This window comes from Coffea arabica, chromosome 11e (genome assembly GCF_036785885.1).
Source record: "Coffea arabica cultivar ET-39 chromosome 11e, Coffea Arabica ET-39 HiFi, whole genome shotgun sequence".
NCBI classification, from domain to species: Eukaryota; Viridiplantae; Streptophyta; class Magnoliopsida; order Gentianales; family Rubiaceae; genus Coffea; species Coffea arabica.
Window position 1 is genome coordinate 45,973,002 of NC_092331.1, and position 16,798 is coordinate 45,989,799.

Consider the following 16,798-nt stretch of genomic DNA (forward strand, 5'->3'; position numbering starts at 1 on the left):
TCGGAACGATTGCTTAATATTTTGCTTCTTGTCGAAGCGTGAAGGAGGATCTGAAGGCGCGAGACAAATCAGGAACGGTACGGCTCGATCAAAGCCCGGATCGTCGCTCAAATTTGTCGGCGCAAATGCATCACCGCAACTAGGGGTGGCAATTTTCGACACGACACGAACCTAACACGAAATTAATGGGTTTGGGTTGAGGTTTCGGGAATTCGGGTCAGAATCGGGTTGGACCCGATGAACCCGAAAAGAAAACCGGTCGATTTCGGGTCAACCCGTGGTGACCTGATATGACCCGATATGACCCGTTTACGAATTAAAAATAATTTAATAAACATAAAAATAATTTTATCTAACTAAACTAAGTTATTCTTTTTTTCAAAGGCATTAATTACTTAATCCTAAACGAATTTATTTAATTTGTGTGAAGTTGAAATTATTGTACTTGGACAAATAATATATTATATTATTTTTCACTTTTGTATTGTTTTAATTTATTTTATATTTTGCTTGGGATAAAACACTTTTACGGTGTTTAATTTATTTTAGATTTGATTTGGAATCATTTATTTAAATTTTTATTACTTGATTATGTAATTAGTTTTGTGAGAAATTGATTTTATTAGAAATTACAGTGATAAATTAATAAATTAAAATTAAGTTTCGGGTCATTTCGGGTCGACCCGCCGCCCCGTAAACCTGAAATTTTCGGGTTCGGGTCAGCATACCTGACCCGTCACGGGTTGGCGGGTCGGGGTTCGGGTCAACAGATTTTCTGGCGGGTCTGTTGACCCGAACCCGACCCGCCAACCTGATTTGGACCCGAATTGCCACCCCTAACTGCAAGCGTGAAGGATTGATTTCATGATAATTTAGAGTTGCGGGATGAGGGAAAAAAACAGGGTGCAAATCAATAACAAAAAAAAATATAAAGTAAATAAATAAAAGGATAAGAGGAAAATGCTTGAATTGACGCTTAAAATGAATTTCGGTCTAGAAAAGCCACACTGCTTCGCAGGACGGGGTAGTTTAAAAGAATAACGCGAAAGGAACATGGCGGGTGCGATCATACCAGCACTAATGCACCGGATCCCATCAGAACTCCGAAGTTAAGCGTGCTTGGGCGAGAGTAGTACTAGGATGGGTGACCCCCTGGGAAGTCCTCGTGTTGCACCCCTCTCTTTTTTGTTTCGAAATCCAAATTTCCTATTCGTTCTTTATCCTGTAGTAATTTAGCTCCGTCGGAACGATTGCTTAATATTTTGCTTCTTGTCGAAGCGTGAAGGAGGATCTGAAGGCGCGAGACAAATCAGGAACGGTACGGCTCGATCAAAGCCCGGATCGTCGCTCAAATTTGTCGGCGCAAATGCATCACCGCAACTAGGGGTGGCAATTTTCGACACGACACGAACCTAACACGAAATTAATGGGTTTGGGTTGAGGTTTCGGGAATTCGGGTCAGAATCGGGTTGGACCCGATGAACCCGAAAAGAAAACCGGTCGATTTCGGGTCAACCCGTGGTGACCTGATATGACCCGATATGACCCGTTTACGAATTAAAAATAATTTAATAAACATAAAAATAATTTTATCTAACTAAACTAAGTTATTCTTTTTTTCAAAGGCATTAATTACTTAATCCTAAACGAATTTATTTAATTTGTGTGAAGTTGAAATTATTGTACTTGGACAAATAATATATTATATTATTTTTCACTTTTGTATTGTTTTAATTTATTTTATATTTTGCTTGGGATAAAACACTTTTACGGTGTTTAATTTATTTTAGATTTGATTTGGAATCATTTATTTAAATTTTTATTACTTGATTATGTAATTAGTTTTGTGAGAAATTGATTTTATTAGAAATTACAGTGATAAATTAATAAATTAAAATTAAGTTTCGGGTCATTTCGGGTCGACCCGCCGCCCCGTAAACCTGAAATTTTCGGGTTCGGGTCAGCATACCTGACCCGTCACGGGTTGGCGGGTCGGGGTTCGGGTCAACAGATTTTCTGGCGGGTCTGTTGACCCGAACCCGACCCGCCAACCTGATTTGGACCCGAATTGCCACCCCTAACTGCAAGCGTGAAGGATTGATTTCATGATAATTTAGAGTTGCGGGATGAGGGAAAAAAACAGGGTGCAAATCAATAACAAAAAAATATATAAAGTAAATAAATAAAAGGATAAGAGGAAAATGCTTGAATTGACGCTTAAAATGAATTTCGGTCTAGAAAAGCCACACTGCTTCGCAGGACGGGGTAGTTTAAAAGAATAACGCGAAAGGAACATGGCGGGTGCGATCATACCAGCACTAATGCACCGGATCCCATCAGAACTCCGAAGTTAAGCGTGCTTGGGCGAGAGTAGTACTAGGATGGGTGACCCCCTGGGAAGTCCTCGTGTTGCACCCCTCTCTTTTTTGTTTCGAAATCCAAATTTCCTATTCGTTCTTTATCCTGTAGTAATTTAGCTCCGTCGGAACGATTGCTTAATATTTTGCTTCTTGTCGAAGCGTGAAGGAGGATCCGAAGGCGCGAGACAAATCAGGAACGGTACGGCTCGATCAAAGCCCGGATCGTCGCTCAAATTTGTCGGCGCAAATGCATCACCGCAACTAGGGGTGGCAATTTTCGACACGACACGAACCTAACACGAAATTAATGGGTTTGGGTTGAGGTTTCGGGAATTCGGGTCAGAATCGGGTTGGACCCGATGAACCCGAAAAGAAAACCGGTCGATTTCGGGTCAACCCGTGGTGACCTGATATGACCCGATATGACCCGTTTACGAATTAAAAATAATTTAATAAACATAAAAATAATTTTATCTAACTAAACTAAGTTATTCTTTTTTTCAAAGGCATTAATTACTTAATCCTAAACGAATTTATTTAATTTGTGTGAAGTTGAAATTATTGTACTTGGACAAATAATATATTATATTATTTTTCACTTTTGTATTGTTTTAATTTATTTTATATTTTGCTTGGGATAAAACACTTTTACGGTGTTTAATTTATTTTAGATTTGATTTGGAATCATTTATTTAAATTTTTATTACTTGATTATGTAATTAGTTTTGTGAGAAATTGATTTTATTAGAAATTACAGTGATAAATTAATAAATTAAAATTAAGTTTCGGGTCATTTCGGGTCGACCCGCCGCCCCGTAAACCTGAAATTTTCGGGTTCGGGTCAGCATACCTGACCCGTCACGGGTTGGCGGGTCGGGGTTCGGGTCAACAGATTTTCTGGCGGGTCTGTTGACCCGAACCCGACCCGCCAACCTGATTTGGACCCGAATTGCCACCCCTAACTGCAAGCGTGAAGGATTGATTTCATGATAATTTAGAGTTGCGGGATGAGGGAAAAAAACAGGGTGCAAATCAATAACAAAAAAAAATATAAAGTAAATAAATAAAAGGATAAGAGGAAAATGCTTGAATTGACGCTTAAAATGAATTTCGGTCTAGAAAAGCCACACTGCTTCGCAGGACGGGGTAGTTTAAAAGAATAACGCGAAAGGAACATGGCGGGTGCGATCATACCAGCACTAATGCACCGGATCCCATCAGAACTCCGAAGTTAAGCGTGCTTGGGCGAGAGTAGTACTAGGATGGGTGACCCCCTGGGAAGTCCTCGTGTTGCACCCCTCTCTTTTTTGTTTCGAAATCCAAATTTCCTATTCGTTCTTTATCCTGTAGTAATTTAGCTCCGTCGGAACGATTGCTTAATATTTTGCTTCTTGTCGAAGCGTGAAGGAGGATCCGAAGGCGCGAGACAAATCAGGAACGGTACGGCTCGATCAAAGCCCGGATCGTCGCTCAAATTTGTCGGCGCAAATGTATCACCGCAACTAGGGGTGGCAATTTTCGACACGACACGAACCTAACACGAAATTAATGGGTTTGGGTTGAGGTTTCGGGAATTCGGGTCAGAATCGGGTTGGACCCGATGAACCCGAAAAGAAAACCGGTCGATTTCGGGTCAACCCGTGGTGACCTGATATGACCCGATATGACCCGTTTACGAATTAAAAATAATTTAATAAACATAAAAATAATTTTATCTAACTAAACTAAGTTATTCTTTTTTTCAAAGGCATTAATTACTTAATCCTAAACGAATTTATTTAATTTGTGTGAAGTTGAAATTATTATACTTGGACAAATAATATATTATATTATTTTTCACTTTTGTATTGTTTTAATTTATTTTATATTTTGCTTGGGATAAAACACTTTTACGGTGTTTAATTTATTTTAGATTTGATTTGGAATCATTTATTTAAATTTTTATTACTTGATTATGTAATTAGTTTTGTGAGAAATTGATTTTATTAGAAATTACAGTGATAAATTAATAAATTAAAATTAAGTTTCGGGTCATTTCGGGTCGACCCGCCGCCCCGTAAACCTGAAATTTTCGGGTTCGGGTCAGCATACCTGACCCGTCACGGGTTGGCGGGTCGGGGTTCGGGTCAACAGATTTTCTGGCGGGTCTGTTGACCCGAACCCGACCCGCCAACCTGATTTGGACCCGAATTGCCACCCCTAACTGCAAGCGTGAAGGATTGATTTCATGATAATTTAGAGTTGCGGGATGAGGGAAAAAAACAGGGTGCAAATCAATAACAAAAAAAAATATAAAGTAAATAAATAAAAGGATAAGAGGAAAATGCTTGAATTGACGCTTAAAATGAATTTCGGTCTAGAAAAGCCACACTGCTTCGCAGGACGGGGTAGTTTAAAAGAATAAAGCGAAAGGAACATGGCGGGTGCGATCATACCAGCACTAATGCACCGGATCCCATCAGAACTCCGAAGTTAAGCGTGCTTGGGCGAGAGTAGTACTAGGATGGGTGACCCCCTGGGAAGTCCTCGTGTTGCACCCCTCTCTTTTTTGTTTCGAAATCCAAATTTCCTATTCGTTCTTTATCCTGTAGTAATTTAGCTCCGTCGGAACGATTGCTTAATATTTTGCTTCTTGTCGAAGCGTGAAGGAGGATCTGAAGGCGCGAGACAAATCAGGAACGGTACGGCTCGATCAAAGCCCGGATCGTCGCTCAAATTTGTCGGCGCAAATGTATCACCGCAACTAGGGGTGGCAATTTTCGACACGACACGAACCTAACACGAAATTAATGGGTTTGGGTTGAGGTTTCGGGAATTCGGGTCAGAATCGGGTTGGACCCGATGAACCCGAAAAGAAAACCGGTCGATTTCGGGTCAACCCGTGGTGACCTGATATGACCCGATATGACCCGTTTACGAATTAAAAATAATTTAATAAACATAAAAATAATTTTATCTAACTAAACTAAGTTATTCTTTTTTTCAAAGGCATTAATTACTTAATCCTAAACGAATTTATTTAATTTGTGTGAAGTTGAAATTATTATACTTGGACAAATAATATATTATATTATTTTTCACTTTTGTATTGTTTTAATTTATTTTATATTTTGCTTGGGATAAAACACTTTTACGGTGTTTAATTTATTTTAGATTAGATTTGGAATCATTTATTTAAATTTTTATTACTTGATTATGTAATTAGTTTTGTGAGAAATTGATTTTATTAGAAATTACAGTGATAAATTAATAAATTAAAATTAAGTTTCGGGTCATTTCGGGTCGACCCGCCTCCCCGTAAACCTGAAATTTTCGGGTTCGGGTCAGCATACCTGACCCGTCACGGGTTGGCGGGTCGGGGTTCGGGTCAACAGATTTTCTGGCGGGTCTGTTGACCCGAACCCGACCCGCCAACCTGATTTGGACCCGAATTGCCACCCCTAACTGCAAGCGTGAAGGATTGATTTCATGATAATTTAGAGTTGCGGGATGAGGGAAAAAAACAGGGTGCAAATCAATAACAAAAAAAAATATAAAGTAAATAAATAAAAGGATAAGAGGAAAATGCTTGAATTGACGCTTAAAATGAATTTCGGTCTAGAAAAGCCACACTGCTTCGCAGGACGGGGTAGTTTAAAAGAATAAAGCGAAAGGAACATGGCGGGTGCGATCATACCAGCACTAATGCACCGGATCCCATCAGAACTTCGAAGTTAAGCGTGCTTGGGCGAGAGTAGTACTAGGATGGGTGACCCCCTGGGAAGTCCTCGTGTTGCACCCCTCTCTTTTTTGTTTCGAAATCCAAATTTCCTATTCGTTCTTTATCCTGTAGTAATTTAGCTCCGTCGGAACGATTGCTTAATATTTTGCTTCTTGTCGAAGCGTGAAGGAGGATCTGAAGGCGCGAGACAAATCAGGAACGGTACGGCTCGATCAAAGCCCGGATCGTCGCTCAAATTTGTCGGCGCAAATGTATCACCGCAACTAGGGGTGGCAATTTTCGACACGACCTGAAAACACGACACGAACCTAACACGAAATTAATGGGTTTGGGTTGAGGTTTCGGGAATTCGGGTCAGAATCGGGTTGGACCCGATGAACCCGAAAAGAAAACCGGTCGATTTCGGGTCAACCCGTGGTGACCTGATATGACCCGATATGACCCGTTTACGAATTAAAAATAATTTAATAAACATAAAAATAATTTTATCTAACTAAACTAAGTTATTCTTTTTTTCAAAGGCATTAATTACTTAATCCTAAACGAATTTATTTAATTTGTGTGAAGTTGAAATTATTATACTTGGACAAATAATATATTATATTATTTTTCACTTTTGTATTGTTTTAATTTATTTTATATTTTGCTTGGGATAAAACACTTTTACGGTGTTTAATTTATTTTAGATTTGATTTGGAATCATTTATTTAAATTTTTATTACTTGATTATGTAATTAGTTTTGTGAGAAATTGATTTTATTAGAAATTACAGTGATAAATTAATAAATTAAAATTAAGTTTCGGGTCATTTCGGGTCGACCCGCCGCCCCGTAAACCTGAAATTTTCGGGTTCGGGTCAGCATACCTGACCCGTCACGGGTTGGCGGGTCGGGGTTCGGGTCAACAGATTTTCTGGCGGGTCTGTTGACCCGAACCCGACCCGCCAACCTGATTTGGACCCGAATTGCCACCCCTAACTGCAAGCGTGAAGGATTGATTTCATGATAATTTAGAGTTGCGGGATGAGGGAAAAAAACAGGGTGCAAATCAATAACAAAAAAAAATATAAAGTAAATAAATAAAAGGATAAGAGGAAAATGCTTGAATTGACGCTTAAAATGAATTTCGGTCTAGAAAAGCCACACTGCTTCGCAGGACGGGGTAGTTTAAAAGAATAAAGCGAAAGGAACATGGCGGGTGCGATCATACCAGCACTAATGCACCGGATCCAATCAGAACTCCGAAGTTAAGCGTGCTTGGGCGAGAGTAGTACTAGGATGGGTGACCCCCTGGGAAGTCCTCGTGTTGCACCCCTCTCTTTTTTGTTTCGAAATCCAAATTTCCTATTCGTTCTTTATCCTGTAGTAATTTAGCTCCGTCGGAACGATTGCTTAATATTTTGCTTCTTGTCGAAGCGTGAAGGAGGATCTGAAGGCGCGAGACAAATCAGGAACGGTACGGCTCGATCAAAGCCCGGATCGTCGCTCAAATTTGTCGGCGCAAATGTATCACCGCAACTAGGGGTGGCAATTTTCGACACGACCTGAAAACACGACACGAACCTAACACGAAATTAATGGGTTTGGGTTGAGGTTTCGGGAATTCGGGTCAGAATCGGGTTGGACCCGATGAACCCGAAAAGAAAACCGGTCGATTTCGGGTCAACCCGTGGTGACCTGATATGACCCGATATGACCCGTTTACGAATTAAAAATAATTTAATAAACATAAAAATAATTTTATCTAACTAAACTAAGTTATTCTTTTTTTCAAAGGCATTAATTACTTAATCCTAAACGAATTTATTTAATTTGTGTGAAGTTGAAATTATTATACTTGGACAAATAATATATTATATTATTTTTCACTTTTGTATTGTTTTAATTTATTTTATATTTTGCTTGGGATAAAACACTTTTACGGTGTTTAATTTATTTTAGATTTGATTTGGAATCATTTATTTAAATTTTTATTACTTGATTATGTAATTAGTTTTGTGAGAAATTGATTTTATTAGAAATTACAGTGATAAATTAATAAATTAAAATTAAGTTTCGGGTCATTTCGGGTCGACCCGCCGCCCCGTAAACCTGAAATTTTCGGGTTCGGGTCAGCATACCTGACCCGTCACGGGTTGGCGGGTCGGGGTTCGGGTCAACAGATTTTCTGGCGGGTCTGTTGACCCGAACCCGACCCGCCAACCTGATTTGGACCCGAATTGCCACCCCTAACTGCAAGCGTGAAGGATTGATTTCATGATAATTTAGAGTTGCGGGATGAGGGAAAAAAACAGGGTGCAAATCAATAACAAAAAAAAATATAAAGTAAATAAATAAAAGGATAAGAGGAAAATGCTTGAATTGACGCTTAAAATGAATTTCGGTCTAGAAAAGCCACACTGCTTCGCAGGACGGGGTAGTTTAAAAGAATAAAGCGAAAGGAACATGGCGGGTGCGATCATACCAGCACTAATGCACCGGATCCCATCAGAACTCCGAAGTTAAGCGTGCTTGGGCGAGAGTAGTACTAGGATGGGTGACCCCCTGGGAAGTCCTCGTGTTGCACCCCTCTCTTTTTTGTTTCGAAATCCAAATTTCCTATTCGTTCTTTATCCTGTAGTAATTTAGCTCCGTCGGAACGATTGCTTAATATTTTGCTTCTTGTCGAAGCGTGAAGGAGGATCTGAAGGCGCGAGACAAATCAGGAACGGTACGGCTCGATCAAAGCCCGGATCGTCGCTCAAATTTGTCGGCGCAAATGTATCACCGCAACTAGGGGTGGCAATTTTCGACACGACACGAACCTAACACGAAATTAATGGGTTTGGGTTGAGGTTTCGGGAATTCGGGTCAGAATCGGGTTGGACCCGATGAACCCGAAAAGAAAACCGGTCGATTTCGGGTCAACCCGTGGTGACCTGATATGACCCGATATGACCCGTTTACGAATTAAAAATAATTTAATAAACATAAAAATAATTTTATCTAACTAAACTAAGTTATTCTTTTTTTCAAAGGCATTAATTACTTAATCCTAAACGAATTTATTTAATTTGTGTGAAGTTGAAATTATTATACTTGGACAAATAATATATTATATTATTTTTCACTTTTGTATTGTTTTAATTTATTTTATATTTTGCTTGGGATAAAACACTTTTACGGTGTTTAATTTATTTTAGATTTGATTTGGAATCATTTATTTAAATTTTTATTACTTGATTATGTAATTAGTTTTGTGAGAAATTGATTTTATTAGAAATTACAGTGATAAATTAATAAATTAAAATTAAGTTTCGGGTCATTTCGGGTCGACCCGCCTCCCCGTAAACCTGAAATTTTCGGGTTCGGGTCAGCATACCTGACCCGTCACGGGTTGGCGGGTCAGGGTTCGGGTCAACAGATTTTCTGGCGGGTCTGTTGACCCGAACCCGACCCGCCAACCTGATTTGGACCCGAATTGCCACCCCTAACTGCAAGCGTGAAGGATTGATTTCATGATAATTTAGAGTTGCGGGATGAGGGAAAAAAACAGGGTGCAAATCAATAACAAAAAAAAATATAAAGTAAATAAATAAAAGGATAAGAGGAAAATGCTTGAATTGACGCTTAAAATGAATTTCGGTCTAGAAAAGCCACACTGCTTCGCAGGACGGGGTAGTTTAAAAGAATAAAGCGAAAGGAACATGGCGGGTGCGATCATACCAGCACTAATGCACCGGATCCCATCAGAACTTCGAAGTTAAGCGTGCTTGGGCGAGAGTAGTACTAGGATGGGTGACCCCCTGGGAAGTCCTCGTGTTGCACCCCTCTCTTTTTTGTTTCGAAATCCAAATTTCCTATTCGTTCTTTATCCTGTAGTAATTTAGCTCCGTCGGAACGATTGCTTAATATTTTGCTTCTTGTCGAAGCGTGAAGGAGGATCTGAAGGCGCGAGACAAATCAGGAACGGTACGGCTCGATCAAAGCCCGGATCGTCGCTCAAATTTGTCGGCGCAAATGTATCACCGCAACTAGGGGTGGCAATTTTCGACACGACCTGAAAACACGACACGAACCTAACACGAAATTAATGGGTTTGGGTTGAGGTTTCGGGAATTCGGGTCAGAATCGGGTTGGACCCGATGAACCCGAAAAGAAAACCGGTCGATTTCGGGTCAACCCGTGGTGACCTGATATGACCCGTTTACGAATTAAAAATAATTTAATAAACATAAAAATAATTTTATCTAACTAAACTAAGTTATTCTTTTTTTCAAAGGCATTAATTACTTAATCCTAAACGAATTTATTTAATTTGTGTGAAGTTGAAATTATTATACTTGGACAAATAATATATTATATTATTTTTCACTTTTGTATTGTTTTAATTTATTTTATATTTTGCTTGGGATAAAACACTTTTACGGTGTTTAATTTATTTTAGATTTGATTTGGAATCATTTATTTAAATTTTTATTACTTGATTATGTAATTAGTTTTGTGAGAAATTGATTTTATTAGAAATTACAGTGATAAATTAATAAATTAAAATTAAGTTTCGGGTCATTTCGGGTCGACCCGCCGCCCCGTAAACCTGAAATTTTCGGGTTCGGGTCAGCATACCTGACCCGTCACGGGTTGGCGGGTCGGGGTTCGGGTCAACAGATTTTCTGGCGGGTCTGTTGACCCGAACCCGACCCGCCAACCTGATTTGGACCCGAATTGCCACCCCTAACTGCAAGCGTGAAGGATTGATTTCATGATAATTTAGAGTTGCGGGATGAGGGAAAAAAACAGGGTGCAAATCAATAACAAAAAAAAATATAAAGTAAATAAATAAAAGGATAAGAGGAAAATGCTTGAATTGACGCTTAAAATGAATTTCGGTCTAGAAAAGCCACACTGCTTCGCAGGACGGGGTAGTTTAAAAGAATAAAGCGAAAGGAACATGGCGGGTGCGATCATACCAGCACTAATGCACCGGATCCAATCAGAACTCCGAAGTTAAGCGTGCTTGGGCGAGAGTAGTACTAGGATGGGTGACCCCCTGGGAAGTCCTCGTGTTGCACCCCTCTCTTTTTTGTTTCGAAATCCAAATTTCCTATTCGTTCTTTATCCTGTAGTAATTTAGCTCCGTCGGAACGATTGCTTAATATTTTGCTTCTTGTCGAAGCGTGAAGGAGGATCTGAAGGCGCGAGACAAATCAGGAACGGTACGGCTCGATCAAAGCCCGGATCGTCGCTCAAATTTGTCGGCGCAAATGTATCACCGCAACTAGGGGTGGCAATTTTCGACACGACCTGAAAACACGACACGAACCTAACACGAAATTAATGGGTTTGGGTTGAGGTTTCGGGAATTCGGGTCAGAATCGGGTTGGACCCGATGAACCCGAAAAGAAAACCGGTCGATTTCGGGTCAACCCGTGGTGACCTGATATGACCCGATATGACCCGTTTACGAATTAAAAATAATTTAATAAACATAAAAATAATTTTATCTAACTAAACTAAGTTATTCTTTTTTTCAAAGGCATTAATTACTTAATCCTAAACGAATTTATTTAATTTGTGTGAAGTTGAAATTATTATACTTGGACAAATAATATATTATATTATTTTTCACTTTTGTATTGTTTTAATTTATTTTATATTTTGCTTGGGATAAAACACTTTTACGGTGTTTAATTTATTTTAGATTTGATTTGGAATCATTTATTTAAATTTTTATTACTTGATTATGTAATTAGTTTTGTGAGAAATTGATTTTATTAGAAATTACAGTGATAAATTAATAAATTAAAATTAAGTTTCGGGTCATTTCGGGTCGACCCGCCGCCCCGTAAACCTGAAATTTTCGGGTTCGGGTCAGCATACCTGACCCGTCACGGGTTGGCGGGTCGGGGTTCGGGTCAACAGATTTTCTGGCGGGTCTGTTGACCCGAACCCGACCCGCCAACCTGATTTGGACCCGAATTGCCACCCCTAACTGCAAGCGTGAAGGATTGATTTCATGATAATTTAGAGTTGCGGGATGAGGGAAAAAAACAGGGTGCAAATCAATAACAAAAAAAAATATAAAGTAAATAAATAAAAGGATAAGAGGAAAATGCTTGAATTGACGCTTAAAATGAATTTCGGTCTAGAAAAGCCACACTGCTTCGCAGGACGGGGTAGTTTAAAAGAATAAAGCGAAAGGAACATGGCGGGTGCGATCATACCAGCACTAATGCACCGGATCCCATCAGAACTCCGAAGTTAAGCGTGCTTGGGCGAGAGTAGTACTAGGATGGGTGACCCCCTGGGAAGTCCTCGTGTTGCACCCCTCTCTTTTTTGTTTCGAAATCCAAATTTCCTATTCGTTCTTTATCCTGTAGTAATTTAGCTCCGTCGGAACGATTGCTTAATATTTTGCTTCTTGTCGAAGCGTGAAGGAGGATCTGAAGGCGCGAGACAAATCAGGAACGGTACGGCTCGATCAAAGCCCGGATCGTCGCTCAAATTTGTCGGCGCAAATGTATCACCGCAACTAGGGGTGGCAATTTTCGACACGACACGAACCTAACACGAAATTAATGGGTTTGGGTTGAGGTTTCGGGAATTCGGGTCAGAATCGGGTTGGACCCGATGAACCCGAAAAGAAAACCGGTCGATTTCGGGTCAACCCGTGGTGACCTGATATGACCCGATATGACCCGTTTACGAATTAAAAATAATTTAATAAACATAAAAATAATTTTATCTAACTAAACTAAGTTATTCTTTTTTTCAAAGGCATTAATTACTTAATCCTAAACGAATTTATTTAATTTGTGTGAAGTTGAAATTATTATACTTGGACAAATAATATATTATATTATTTTTCACTTTTGTATTGTTTTAATTTATTTTATATTTTGCTTGGGATAAAACACTTTTACGGTGTTTAATTTATTTTAGATTTGATTTGGAATCATTTATTTAAATTTTTATTACTTGATTATGTAATTAGTTTTGTGAGAAATTGATTTTATTAGAAATTACAGTGATAAATTAATAAATTAAAATTAAGTTTCGGGTCATTTCGGGTCGACCCGCCGCCCCGTAAACCTGAAATTTTCGGGTTCGGGTCAGCATACCTGACCCGTCACGGGTTGGCGGGTCGGGGTTCGGGTCAACAGATTTTCTGGCGGGTCTGTTGACCCGAACCCGACCCGCCAACCTGATTTGGACCCGAATTGCCACCCCTAACTGCAAGCGTGAAGGATTGATTTCATGATAATTTAGAGTTGCGGGATGAGGGAAAAAAACAGGGTGCAAATCAATAACAAAAAAAAATATAAAGTAAATAAATAAAAGGATAAGAGGAAAATGCTTGAATTGACGCTTAAAATGAATTTCGGTCTAGAAAAGCCACACTGCTTCGCAGGACGGGGTAGTTTAAAAGAATAAAGCGAAAGGAACATGGCGGGTGCGATCATACCAGCACTAATGCACCGGATCCCATCAGAACTCCGAAGTTAAGCGTGCTTGGGCGAGAGTAGTACTAGGATGGGTGACCCCCTGGGAAGTCCTCGTGTTGCACCCCTCTCTTTTTTGTTTCGAAATCCAAATTTCCTATTCGTTCTTTATCCTGTAGTAATTTAGCTCCGTCGGAACGATTGCTTAATATTTTGCTTCTTGTCGAAGCGTGAAGGAGGATCTGAAGGCGCGAGACAAATCAGGAACGGTACGGCTCGATCAAAGCCCGGATCGTCGCTCAAATTTGTCGGCGCAAATGTATCACCGCAACTAGGGGTGGCAATTTTCGACACGACACGAACCTAACACGAAATTAATGGGTTTGGGTTGAGGTTTCGGGAATTCGGGTCAGAATCGGGTTGGACCCGATGAACCCGAAAAGAAAACCGGTCGATTTCGGGTCAACCCGTGGTGACCTGATATGACCCGATATGACCCGTTTACGAATTAAAAATAATTTAATAAACATAAAAATAATTTTATCTAACTAAACTAAGTTATTCTTTTTTTCAAAGGCATTAATTACTTAATCCTAAACGAATTTATTTAATTTGTGTGAAGTTGAAATTATTATACTTGGACAAATAATATATTATATTATTTTTCACTTTTGTATTGTTTTAATTTATTTTAAATTTTGCTTGGGATAAAACACTTTTACGGTGTTTAATTTATTTTAGATTTGATTTGGAATCATTTATTTAAATTTTTATTACTTGATTATGTAATTAGTTTTGTGAGAAATTGATTTTATTAGAAATTACAGTGATAAATTAATAAATTAAAATTAAGTTTCGGGTCATTTCGGGTCGACCCGCCGCCCCGTAAACCTGAAATTTTCGGGTTCGGGTCAGCATACCTGACCCGTCACGGGTTGGCGGGTCGGGGTTCGGGTCAACAGATTTTCTGGCGGGTCTGTTGACCCGAACCCGACCCGCCAACCTGATTTGGACCCGAATTGCCACCCCTAACTGCAAGCGTGAAGGATTGATTTCATGATAATTTAGAGTTGCGGGATGAGGGAAAAAAACAGGGTGCAAATCAATAACAAAAAAAAATATAAAGTAAATAAATAAAAGGATAAGAGGAAAATGCTTGAATTGACGCTTAAAATGAATTTCGGTCTAGAAAAGCCACACTGCTTCGCAGGACGGGGTAGTTTAAAAGAATAAAGCGAAAGGAACATGGCGGGTGCGATCATACCAGCACTAATGCACCGGATCCCATCAGAACTCCGAAGTTAAGCGTGCTTGGGCGAGAGTAGTACTAGGATGGGTGACCCCCTGGGAAGTCCTCGTGTTGCACCCCTCTCTTTTTTGTTTCGAAATCCAAATTTCCTATTCGTTCTTTATCCTGTAGTAATTTAGCTCCGTCGGAACGATTGCTTAATATTTTGCTTCTTGTCGAAGCGTGAAGGAGGATCTGAAGGCGCGAGACAAATCAGGAACGGTACGGCTCGATCAAAGCCCGGATCGTCGCTCAAATTTGTCGGCGCAAATGTATCACCGCAACTAGGGGTGGCAATTTTCGACACGACACGAACCTAACACGAAATTAATGGGTTTGGGTTGAGGTTTCGGGAATTCGGGTCAGAATCGGGTTGGACCCGATGAACCCGAAAAGAAAACCGGTCGATTTCGGGTCAACCCGTGGTGACCTGATATGACCCGATATGACCCGTTTACGAATTAAAAATAATTTAATAAACATAAAAATAATTTTATCTAACTAAACTAAGTTATTCTTTTTTTCAAAGGCATTAATTACTTAATCCTAAACGAATTTATTTAATTTGTGTGAAGTTGAAATTATTATACTTGGACAAATAATATATTATATTATTTTTCACTTTTGTATTGTTTTAATTTATTTTATATTTTGCTTGGGATAAAACACTTTTACGGTGTTTAATTTATTTTAGATTTGATTTGGAATCATTTATTTAAATTTTTATTACTTGATTATGTAATTAGTTTTGTGAGAAATTGATTTTATTAGAAATTACAGTGATAAATTAATAAATTAAAATTAAGTTTCGGGTCATTTCGGGTCGACCCGCCGCCCCGTAAACCTGAAATTTTCGGGTTCGGGTCAGCATACCTGACCCGTCACGGGTTGGCGGGTCGGGGTTCGGGTCAACAGATTTTCTGGCGGGTCTGTTGACCCGAACCCGACCCGCCAACCTGATTTGGACCCGAATTGCCACCCCTAACTGCAAGCGTGAAGGATTGATTTCATGATAATTTAGAGTTGCGGGATGAGGGAAAAAAACAGGGTGCAAATCAATAACAAAAAAAAATATAAAGTAAATAAATAAAAGGATAAGAGGAAAATGCTTGAATTGACGCTTAAAATGAATTTCGGTCTAGAAAAGCCACACTGCTTCGCAGGACGGGGTAGTTTAAAAGAATAAAGCGAAAGGAACATGGCGGGTGCGATCATACCAGCACTAATGCACCGGATCCCATCAGAACTCCGAAGTTAAGCGTGCTTGGGCGAGAGTAGTACTAGGATGGGTGACCCCCTGGGAAGTCCTCGTGTTGCACCCCTCTCTTTTTTGTTTCGAAATCCAAATTTCCTATTCGTTCTTTATCCTGTAGTAATTTAGCTCCGTCGGAACGATTGCTTAATATTTTGCTTCTTGTCGAAGCGTGAAGGAGGATCTGAAGGCGCGAGACAAATCAGGAACGGTACGGCTCGATCAAAGCCCGGATCGTCGCTCAAATTTGTCGGCGCAAATGTATCACCGCAACTAGGGGTGGCAATTTTCGACACGACACGAACCTAACACGAAATTAATGGGTTTGGGTTGAGGTTTCGGGAATTCGGGTCAGAATCGGGTTGGACCCGATGAACCCGAAAAGAAAACCGGTCGATTTCGGGTCAACCCGTGGTGACCTGATATGACCCGATATGACCCGTTTACGAATTAAAAATAATTTAATAAACATAAAAATAATTTTATCTAACTAAACTAAGTTATTCTTTTTTTCAAAGGCATTAATTACTTAATCCTAAACGAATTTATTTAATTTGTGTGAAGTTGAAATTATTATACTTGGACAAATAATATATTATATTATTTTTCACTTTTGTATTGTTTTAATTTATTTTATATTTTGCTTGGGATAAAACACTTTTACGGTGTTTAATTTATTTTAGATTTGATTTGGAATCATTTATTTAAATTTTTATTACTTGATTATGTAATTAGTTTTGTGAGAAATTGATTTTAT

The 16,798-nt window shown here is 39.2% G+C and overlaps 13 non-coding genes across 13 annotated transcripts; all 13 read left to right on the forward strand.

Annotated features, from left to right (window-relative positions):
* Positions 1 to 1,058: 1,058 nt before the first annotated feature.
* On the forward strand, positions 1,059 to 1,177 carry LOC140029402 (5S ribosomal RNA). Its single transcript, XR_011833307.1, has one exon. It is a non-coding gene; the product is annotated as a 5S ribosomal RNA (ribosomal RNA).
* Positions 1,178 to 2,299: 1,122 nt separating this feature from the next.
* LOC140029403 (5S ribosomal RNA) lies at positions 2,300 to 2,418 on the forward strand. The gene has a single exon (XR_011833308.1). It is a non-coding gene; the product is annotated as a 5S ribosomal RNA (ribosomal RNA).
* Positions 2,419 to 3,540: 1,122 nt separating this feature from the next.
* On the forward strand, positions 3,541 to 3,659 carry LOC140029404 (5S ribosomal RNA). Its single transcript, XR_011833309.1, has one exon. It is a non-coding gene; the product is annotated as a 5S ribosomal RNA (ribosomal RNA).
* A 1,122-nt stretch (positions 3,660 to 4,781) lies between these two features.
* Positions 4,782 to 4,900, forward strand: LOC140029405 (5S ribosomal RNA). Its single transcript, XR_011833310.1, has one exon. It is a non-coding gene; the product is annotated as a 5S ribosomal RNA (ribosomal RNA).
* Positions 4,901 to 6,022: 1,122 nt separating this feature from the next.
* On the forward strand, positions 6,023 to 6,141 carry LOC140030806 (5S ribosomal RNA). The gene has a single exon (XR_011834725.1). It is a non-coding gene; the product is annotated as a 5S ribosomal RNA (ribosomal RNA).
* A 1,135-nt stretch (positions 6,142 to 7,276) lies between these two features.
* LOC140031193 (5S ribosomal RNA) lies at positions 7,277 to 7,395 on the forward strand. Its single transcript, XR_011835114.1, has one exon. It is a non-coding gene; the product is annotated as a 5S ribosomal RNA (ribosomal RNA).
* A 1,135-nt stretch (positions 7,396 to 8,530) lies between these two features.
* LOC140029406 (5S ribosomal RNA) lies at positions 8,531 to 8,649 on the forward strand. Its single transcript, XR_011833311.1, has one exon. It is a non-coding gene; the product is annotated as a 5S ribosomal RNA (ribosomal RNA).
* A 1,122-nt stretch (positions 8,650 to 9,771) lies between these two features.
* LOC140030807 (5S ribosomal RNA) lies at positions 9,772 to 9,890 on the forward strand. The gene has a single exon (XR_011834726.1). It is a non-coding gene; the product is annotated as a 5S ribosomal RNA (ribosomal RNA).
* A 1,125-nt stretch (positions 9,891 to 11,015) lies between these two features.
* LOC140031194 (5S ribosomal RNA) lies at positions 11,016 to 11,134 on the forward strand. Its single transcript, XR_011835115.1, has one exon. It is a non-coding gene; the product is annotated as a 5S ribosomal RNA (ribosomal RNA).
* A 1,135-nt stretch (positions 11,135 to 12,269) lies between these two features.
* Positions 12,270 to 12,388, forward strand: LOC140029408 (5S ribosomal RNA). The gene has a single exon (XR_011833313.1). It is a non-coding gene; the product is annotated as a 5S ribosomal RNA (ribosomal RNA).
* Positions 12,389 to 13,510: 1,122 nt separating this feature from the next.
* On the forward strand, positions 13,511 to 13,629 carry LOC140029409 (5S ribosomal RNA). Its single transcript, XR_011833314.1, has one exon. It is a non-coding gene; the product is annotated as a 5S ribosomal RNA (ribosomal RNA).
* A 1,122-nt stretch (positions 13,630 to 14,751) lies between these two features.
* Positions 14,752 to 14,870, forward strand: LOC140029410 (5S ribosomal RNA). Its single transcript, XR_011833315.1, has one exon. It is a non-coding gene; the product is annotated as a 5S ribosomal RNA (ribosomal RNA).
* A 1,122-nt stretch (positions 14,871 to 15,992) lies between these two features.
* On the forward strand, positions 15,993 to 16,111 carry LOC140029411 (5S ribosomal RNA). The gene has a single exon (XR_011833316.1). It is a non-coding gene; the product is annotated as a 5S ribosomal RNA (ribosomal RNA).
* Positions 16,112 to 16,798: the final 687 nt, after the last annotated feature.